This window comes from Diplotaxodon limnothrissa, linkage group LG6 (genome assembly GCF_057381915.1).
Source record: "Diplotaxodon limnothrissa isolate DT_005_m linkage group LG6, D_limnothrissa_male_GT1.1, whole genome shotgun sequence".
Lineage (NCBI taxonomy): Eukaryota > Metazoa > Chordata > Actinopteri > Cichliformes > Cichlidae > Diplotaxodon > Diplotaxodon limnothrissa.
Window position 1 is genome coordinate 13,671,488 of NC_140601.1, and position 10,145 is coordinate 13,681,632.

A 10,145-nucleotide genomic window follows, 5' to 3' on the forward strand; every position below is an offset into this window, starting at 1 on the left:
CCTGTATAAAAAAGCCCAAAGCTGACTGTACTTCCTCAGGAGGCTGAGGTCTTTTAACATCTGCAGGAAGCTCCTGAGGATGTTTTACCAGTCAGTGGTTGCTGGAGTACTTTTCTATGCTGTGGTGTGCTGGGGGAGCAGCACAGCAAAGAAGGACTCATCCAGGCTGGAGAAACTGATCAGGAAGGCTAGCTCTGTGGTCGGCATGAAGCTGAACACTGGTGACAGTGGCAGAGAAAAGGACACTAAAAAAACTGCTGGGCATCCTCTGCACACGGCCATAAACAACCAGAGGAGTCTGTTCAGTGACAGGTTGCTTTTCCCAAAGACAAGAACCAACAGACTTAAAATCTCCTTTGTCCCACACGCCATCAGACTGTTTAACTCCTCTCTGGAGGGGAGAGGGAGGGGAAACAGGAGGACAAAGGAGGGGGGAACAAGTGCCTCTTCACTTCACTGTGCAATACGTTTTGTTAATAGTCAACGGTGCAATAGACTTCAATACTTGAAATGTGCAATTCCCTTGTATTCTTATTTCTATTTATTCTATTTATCCCTTTTATATATTTTATTTATATATGTCTCTGTATTGATATATGTGTATGTATATAATATTCTGCTTACGTTCTGTAACTTCTGTCGGTGCTGTGCAATTGGAAACCGAATTTCCCAGAGGAACCCACCCGAGGGATTAATAAAGTTTTATCTTATCTTATCTTATCTTATCTTATATATACTCAGAATACTGCATTCCATGTTGAAAGGGTCCATCATTCCATTGAAAGGCTTGTTTCATTAGATCAACAGCTCAAAAAGCTACATTTGTGATATTTATTTATATTTATATTTATATTTATTTACCTGTGCTAACAAATCAAAATGATGTTTGGCATTGGTTGCGTAGTACCAACATTTAATGTGTTTCTGCTAGTTATGTTAGCATACTTCACACACAATCAGCAATTTAGATAAATTTATTAAATTAATTTGTTCAGCCTGAGGTGGCAAAAAATCAGCAGGATCATTCATAAGTTTACTGTAAATAATATAAGATTCATTCTTTGATTTGATTTAAAATATGTGTTAAATATTTTTTAAATAAAAAACATCAGATTACCTGTTTAAACCTCAGCAGTGAATGTGTCAAGAGATGGAGATGGTGAGGGTATCATCTGAGGATGTCCTGTGACTGTTCAGGCAACAGCACTTTTATTCTTTGTCCCAGGTCATGTGACCTACACGCGACAGTTTTTGTTTTGTTTTTTAACACATAAAGCATGGATGCTGAGAAACAGCATGCTATGAACACAAACATATTTGTGATTTTGGAGCTCTGAAAAATAATGCTTTATTACTTAAAAACAAAAAAATTAGCATTTTGATCACACATTATAAATACATGATAACATGATATGAGTTTTGATTCCCAATACTATATTTTTGTTAAAAAATATTTTTGTGATCTTTATGTGAAAATCAGAAGGTGCACAAGACATGGTGACAGTAAAAAAGAAAGAACTGTATTGTCACGGAGCTGGAAAGACTCTCTCATATAAGAAAAAGAAAATGACATTTCACATTCACCCGAGGCAATACATCAGCTAAATTCTTGGCATTCAAATGACTTACAGGAAATGAAACAATCCAACAGGTTAAACACTATTACTCTTGTCTGTGAAGGTTCTCAGTCATCCAGGTCATCGTAGTCTAAGGAGCTTGGAAAGAAAAGTGTCTGGACTTCTTTAAGTTTCTTGAATATGTTTCACCTCTCATCTGAGAAGCTTCTTCCGTTCTAGGGTCAAATGGTCCCAGATTTAAGCCCTGTGTGAGTGTCCCCCCCCCATGAGGGACAATGGACCCCCTAATGATCCTCTACCTAATCACATGAGCCAAGGTGTGAAAACAGGTGTTGGTCACAATCAGCCAAGGTTTCGGGTGAGCTCATTGTGAAACCTGGTACCACCCTATCATGTGATTTCCTGAGGTCAGATGGCCCAGGATGTGAGTGGGCGTTAAGGCGTCTGGGAGGGGATCTCAAAACTGGATTATAGATGGCAGACAGTTGGTGTCGTAAGCCACCGCCTCTGTTCAAAGATGGTCGCTCACAGTCGACATAAATGGCTTCTTTTACCCCTCTTTCAAACCATCTGTCTTCTTTGTCCAAAATGTGTACATTGGCATTCTTGAAAGAGTGACCTTTGTACTTTAGATGCAGATGGACAGCCGAGTCTTGTCCTGTGGAGGTGGCTCTTCTATGTTGTGCCATGCGTTTATGAAGTGGCTGTTTGGTCTCTCCAATGTAGATGTCTGGGCATTCCTCGCTACACTGTACAGTATACACTACATTATTAAGTTTGTGTTTAGGAGTTTTGTCTTTGGGATGAACCAGTTTCTGTCTGAGCGTGTTGCTGGGTCTGAAGTAAACTGGGATGTCGTGCTTGGAGAAAACCCTCCTGAGTTTTTCTGATACACCAGCTACATAGGGGATGACAATGTTGTTGCATTTGTTTTTCTTATCCTCCCTAGCTGGTGTCTGATCTTTATTTCTGTGCCTCTTTGCTGACTTGCTGAAAGCCCAATTAGGATGTTTTAAGTGCTTCCTTTACATGTGTGTGTTCCTTCTTTTCCCTTCAGCTTAGAGGAAACATTTTCTGCCCGGTTTTGTAGGGTCCTGATTACTCCAATTTTGTGTTCCAGAAGGTGGTGGGAGTCAAAGAGGAGGTACTGGTCCATGTGTGTGAGCTGCCGGTAAACTTCATTGTTGAGGTTTCCACTCTTTTCAATGCACACAAAACAGTCCAGGAAAGGCAACCAGTTGTCCTTTGTGTCTTCCCTGGTGAACTTGATGTTTTTATCCACAGTGTTAATGTGAGCAGTGAAGGATTTGACTTCTTCTGTTTTGATTTTGACCCAGGCGTTGTCTACATATCTGTACCAGTCGTTAGGTACTTTCCCTTTAAAAGAGCCAAGAGCCTTTCTTTCCACTTCCTCCATGTAAAGGTTGGCTACAATAGGTGACACCGGGGAGCCCATGGCACAGCCACTTTGCTATCAAAAACATTCACTCCTCAGAGAAGAACACACACCTGAGGACAGACAGGAAAAATGGGTGAAGAACTTTTCAGACCGGAATTTCACTAAACCTGAAGTAGACATACAAATACTTTGTTACTGTTTTTAAATTAGATGTTAGTGTTGTCAAAGTTAACATGTGATTAGGTAGAGGATCATTAGGGGGTCCATTGTCCCTCGTTGGGGGAATACTCCCACAGGGCTTAAATCTGGGACTCTCCTCCATTTGACCCTAGAACTGAAGAAACTTCTTGGATGAGAGGTGAAACGTCTTCAAGCAACTTAAAGAAGTATAGACGCTTTTCTTTCCAAGCTCCTTAGACCACCATTACGCTTGTTGACCTTCTGGCATCTCTCTCGCTCTCTCTTTTTTTTCCACATTATCATAGCTACAAAATTGAGAGGTAATTAATTTTATTGCATTCACCTTATCATGGTGAAGGGGTTTGAGTGTCCCAGGGATCCCAGGGGCTATGTATTTTGGGGCTTTTTATCCCCTAATATGGTCTCCCATGGTAAATTGGCCCTGGATGTAGGACCAGACAGAGAGATTCAAAAACCCCTGTGTGTGCAAGAACTAGGGAACAGCTACCCCTGCCAGGGTAATCCAGGGTTACTGGGGCCCCACCCTGGAGCCCACAAAGGGTGCCTGAGGGCAAGCATCTGGTGGCCAGGCCTTAGTCCATTGGGTCTGGCCGGGCACAGCCTGAAAAGGGGGCATGGGCCCATACTCCTCTAGGCCCACCATACACAGGGGAAACTGTAGGGGCCGGGTGCAATGTGTTTTGGGCGGTGGCCAGGGGTGGAGACCCTGGCATACCAATCCCCGGCTACCAAGACTAGCGAATTGGAATGTCACCTATCTGGTGGGGAAGGAGCCTGACTTGGTGTGTGAGGTTGAGAGGTATGGGCTAGATCTCTAATTCAATTCAATTCAATTCAATTCAATTCAATTTTATTTATATAGCACCAAATCACAACAATAGTCGCCTCAAGGTGCTTTATATTGTACAGTAGATCCTACAATAATAGATACAGAGGAAAAACCCAACAATCATATGACCCCCTATGAGCAAGCACTTTGGCATGGTAAATGGTAAATGGCCTGTATTTGTATAGCGCTTTACTTAGTCCCTAAGGACCCCAAAGCACTTTACACTACATTCAGTCATCCACACACTGGTGATGGCAAGCTACATTGTAGCCACAGCTGCCCTGGAGCGCACTGACAGAGACGAGGCTGCCGGACACTGGCGCGACCAGTAGGCAACGGGTGAAGTGTCTTGCCCAAGGACACAACGACTGTTGGAGCCGGGGCTTGAACCAGCAACCTTCCAATTGCAAGACGAACTGCCAACTCTTGAGCCACGATCAAGATCGTGGCGACAGTGGGAAGGAAAAACTCGCCTTTAACGGGAAGAGACCTCCGGCAGAACCAGGCTCAAGGAGAGGTGGCGACTGGTTAGGGTGAGAGAAGGAAAACAGGATAAAGACATGCTGTGGAAGAGAGACAGAGATTAATATCAGGTACGATTCAATGCAGAGAGGTGTATTAGCACATAGTGAGTGAGATAGGTGACTGGAAAGGAAAAACTCAATGCATCATGGGAGTCCCCCAGTAGCCTATGCCTATTGCAGCATACTCCCACCTCCGGTAAAGCTTTGGCAGCATTCCAAGGGAGACTGGGGGATATTAAGTCTGAATAGACCATGTTCAGCACCTCCATTGCTAAAGCTGCTGGATTGAGCTGCGGCTGCAAGGTGGTTGGTGCCTGCCATGGTGGTAATACCCGAACCAGATGTTGGACACCAGATTTTAAGGGAACCTTCAAGCTGAAGAAAGAGTCCTATCGGGCTTGGTTAGCCTGTGGGACTTCGGAGGCAGCCAATAATTACCAACAGGTCAAGTGGAACGCAGCTTGGGCAAAGGCTAAAGCAAAAACTCTGATATGGTCGGAGTTTGGAGAGTGTTGGGTTTGATTTTAATTTGGAATTAATAGAAACTTTAGTTTCTTACTGATTGAATAATTACTTAGAAACCTGCAGCTATAGCAGTATAAAGAAATGTGCATGGGCAGCTGTAGACACGAAAACTTGCACCTGATGTCAGTCACAGCCACCTCTTAGCTCAGTGCCTACAAAACAAGCAGCTTCTCCCCACCAGTTTTAATCGGTTAGATATTGCACATTCTCATATAAAACTCTGAACTGCCAGGGGAGTTACATTCTTTTGGGAAGACTGAGTGCTCTGGATGTTGTAATGCTGTATTGGTTGACACGCCTCTGCAATGTTGTGAGGAGATCAGAAACGGTACCTTTGGATTGGCAGACCAGGGTGATGGTTCCCATATTTGAGGAGGGGGATGTTATAACTATGGGGGAATTACACTCTTCAGCCTCCCCGGGAAAGTCTATGCCAGCATGCTGGAAAGGAGAGTCTGTCTGTTAGTCAAACCTCAGATACCTTGGTATCTCAGGGTCTTGCTCACGAGTGAGGTGAGTGGGAGATTGACTTTCCCTTAGAGATAGGGTGAGGAGTTTGGCCATCCAGGACGGGCTCAGAGTAGAGCCGCTGCTCCTCCACATCTAAAGAAGCCAGTTGAGGTGGTTCGGGCATCTGACAAAGATGCCTCCTGGGCGCCTCCTGGGTGAGGTCTTCTGGGCATGTCCCACCGGGAGGAGGCCCCGGGGAAGACCCAGGACTGGAGAGATCATATCTCTCGGTTGGTCTCGGAATGCCTGGGTGTTCCCCTGGACAAGCTGGAGGAGGTGACCAGGGACTGAGAGGTCTGGGCTTCTCTGCTTAGGCTGCTGTCCCTGCTCCAGATAAGCAGAAGAAAATGGATGGATGGATGATCAACTTTAGCCTAAATACTACTTTAATACTTTAAATTATTTCAGCTTAAACCATTAAAATAATACATACACAAATAATAATAAGAATAATGTAATACTGAATATATATCAGTCTCTTTGTTTTAATAAATGCATCTGCTGAATAATAATAAAAACAGTATGTGTGTGTGGGCAGGTGTATACTCCATGTTTTCTTCTTATTTAGCATGAAAAGATTTACAATACATTCAAAAGCAGAAACCAACAGCAAAACAGAAAACGAAAGTTGTTTTAGGCAGGGAACAAACTTGCATTGACGCATTTTTTTCTCGAGCGCACATCAACCTATTATTTACATTTCAAGGTGTCCATCATCAAGAGCAGGTTCACAGTGATGTGTGACAGAAGAGAAGTTGTCAATCTTTTCTGCCATTTTACAGTCATCTTATTGTCAGGCATATTATTGGTTGTCTGATGAACCACTGGAAGTTTAGCCTTAAAGATGAACCTTGCTTCAGTTTTGCTGTATTTGGCTGAATCTCAGCTGACAGTATGGCTCTGCATGCTTCAGAGCCATCCTGGTACTTATATCAGCAGTAAAATCTCATTACACTGGCAGCCATATATGTCCATGGTAGAGCCAATGTCAAACATGGTCACACACTGATGTCTCTTTGGGCCTCATATTTAAAATTACAGTAAAAAGGTATAAAACTGTCATTTATCATTGAGTAACAAGGGAACAAGCCCCACCTGTCCATGAACCTGTTTTACTGTCCACTTATCCACATAATGTTGAGTCTGAAAATTGAGGAGTACGTATACAAATGGCCGTAATTACTGAACTTTTAATGTAATACTTTTTTAAAAATCCTTTGAATTAAAGCTGAAAGTCTGCACTGCAGGCAAAACAAGAGAAACTGTTTTTTTGTCCAACAAATTATGACCCTAACTGTAGATGAAGGCATGAAAAGACAATTACAAAATACATTTTTTGGTGTGGAGTCCAAATACATTGCCCTCTGAAAATTATGATAAAATAAAGCAATGGCAAAGTTTATACTAAGATTTTGTCATAAGCAGTGATAGAGAGGCAAGCCTTTGAACTTACTATGCTTTAGATCTAGATTAGATTAAGCTTTAGCCTTCAATACACTAGCTAGGGGCTCAACATTTGTTCTTTGGGAAACTGAGAGTGGAAAAAGAATTTATAGTATCTCAATCGGCTGCCCACTGCTTCACTGAGTGAATGGAGAGGGGAAATTCCCCCACGGGGATCAATAAAGTATACATTAATCCATTACTTTTTGTTGAAAGCTACAATGCAACTATATATTTATGCAAATCACAACATAAGTTCTGTAGAAAACTGATAATAACTCCAGAGAACAGATAGCTACGAAGCAATCCTCTTAAATTAATAAACTTTGTGCTGTGGTTAAAACCCTCTCTCTGAATATACCAAAACAGTATCATTAGGACTGAAAGTCACATGATAAATGCAAATGGAATCTGGACAGGCAAGAACAGTGCTTCATTTATCTGAAATCTCAGGCATTCAAGATGTTGGGAGTTTGAAGAAAACAGGAAGTTACTGTAAAAGGTGATGAATGACATCCTTACACAACAATACGCACTGTACTGCTACTAGACCATTCAGAAAGAAAACGAGTTTACATGTCAGTCAAGAATCTTTCTAGTTGTCTAGTTATCCCTTTATTGTTTGAATTACAAGACAATGAACAAAATAATGCAGATAACCAGAACATTGTGTGCTTTTGGATGAGGCCACATGACTGAACTCATATGCTAGCAGCTTACCAAGTGTTGGGTCTGCGCTTCCACAGGCCCCGCTAGTTTAGAAACTTATTCCTCATGAAGAAAGCAAGACAATCAGTGATCGATTGTTTGTACTTGCAGAAGGGAGGCCCCACTTCGAATCCTATCACAAAATGACCCCGACTTAGGCCTCCGCTCGTTGCCTTTTATTGAAAACACAGTTACAACACACACAACAGTTTACACAAGTTGGGAAATCGCCACAGAAGAAACCTCTTTGGACCTCAGGACGTCCTGTGTTCAGGTCCTGTTTTCCTGTAAACCTGACCAAACAATCCAGCCAGATACAGACCCAGCCCTAGCCCTGTTCAGTGCCTTCTGTCGCTGCAGGGGGACCAACTAGAGCGCCACAAAGGAATGCTCCAGCACATTTCCAAGGAACAGAGCTTGCTGCTTCATGGAAATGAAAGGTATGTTACAGGCCCGCACACCCTTAACAACAACAACCTTTATTTGTCACATACACAGAGTACAACATGTAGTGAAAGTGTGAGTGCCTGTGTCTGAGCTGCGGACAGGCAGTAGATGTAACCGCATTGGGCTTGTTGTGTTGTTGTTTTTTGTTTTTTTTAGCATCTAGCCACCCATATGGAAAAGATAATTATCAATCTTATAAAGTTTGTATCTGTCTTGTGTGAAACTTGTATGATAAGCATATAAGAGTGAAAACAGACATAAGATCCCATGAAAAATTATATGATGAAACTTGTATGTTTTGGATACTTACTAAAAGAATGTATGAAAGTAATGAGAAAGTGGCCACTTTCATGAGTAAATCATATAAGCCTTATATGATTTACTCATGAAAGTGGCCACTTTCATGAGTAATCACATATAAGTTTTTACTATTTCTTTTCCATATGGGCAGGACCCTTACTGGACACCGAGTGGGAATCAAACTTGCGAATCCGGTTCCAAAGGTGTATAGTCTTACCACTACACTATCCAGCTCCTCTGTCTCTTAGTGCCGTCGTTGCCGCCAGCCGTCTTCCTCCATTGCCACCTACCCCAGAGAAGTTTGCAGGTGAGTTAGATCAGCGGTCCCCAACCCCCGGGCCTCGGACCGGTACCGGTCCGTGAGTCGTTTGGTACCGGGCTGCGAGAGTTGAGGCTCAGGTGTGAAATGTATGGTTTTCAGGGTTTTTATCGGTTTTCGGCGTTATTTTGTTATCGTTTTTATTGTTAACTCGGTTTTCCTGGGTCTTTTCATGTGAATAAATCTTCTTTTTTTTGGTACCGGTACTAGTTTTATTTTGTTGTATTTATCCGCGACACCATAAAAATAATGTCGGGCATAAACCGGTCCGTGGCGCAAAAAAGGTTGGGGACCGCTGAGTTAGATACAAGTGGAGGATTTCTTACCCAATTTCCACTTGTTTTTCACCAGCACAGCAAGCACTATTCATCCGACAGTGAAAAGATTTCCTTCATAGTGGAGCTACTGACTGGATGCCAATAAAATGAGCACAAGCGGTATTAAAAGCTCACCCTGACTAGTCATATGATGATTTTCTAACAAAATTCCACTGTTCTTGATAAAGCTTGTAACCCCACGCAGCAGCACACAAGATGTTTACTCTCAAGCAAGGTAAGAGGCGCATATCTGACTTCTCCATTGGTTTTTGGATTAGATTGGGAGACAGGGAAGGAGGAGAAAGCCCTTTGGGGGGCTTTTACTTCATAGCCTAACTCACGTCTTAAGTTGTGAGTTAACTGTCAAGAATTTACCTAGTTCTCTAATGTCCATGTGCATTAGAATGGATGACCACATGCATGAATATGGCAAACCAAACTACGGCTAACAGCAGCCTAGTGGGGGATTCTCATCGAGCGTTCGAGCCACTTCAAGGGAACGGAGTCCAGGAGGAAGCGAACCAGCAGATGAAAAAGAGCCAGAGAGGGAGATTATGAAATGTTGCATTACAGACTCCCTGGCTGCTTGGATAATTTCCACTTCCCACTCAGTGTTGGCTTCCATATAGAGAAGAAAGACAAGCCTCTCAATCTCTGTATTGACTTTCAAGGGCTAAACAAGATCACTGTTAAAAACAAGTAGCCCCTGCTGCTGTTGTCTTCAGCCTTTGGTGAACACCGTGGGTCCTTGTAGTAACTCAAACTTGATTTACAGAACTCATAACATCTAGTCAGGATAAGGAAGGGGAATGGAAAATGGACTTTAACACTCACCTCAGATATTTTGAGTACCTGGTCATGCCATTTGGACTCACTAACGCCCCTGCATCGTTTCAGGCTCTGGTCATGATGTCACAACTTGTATAGTGGATTAGATTTTGTAGGAGATGTTCTGTTCATGCATGGTGTCTGTGAACGCAGCATGAACATTTACTCTTCCCTTAGCTGTCTAATCAGAAGCTGGTTCTAAGGAGCAGCTGTGGCCT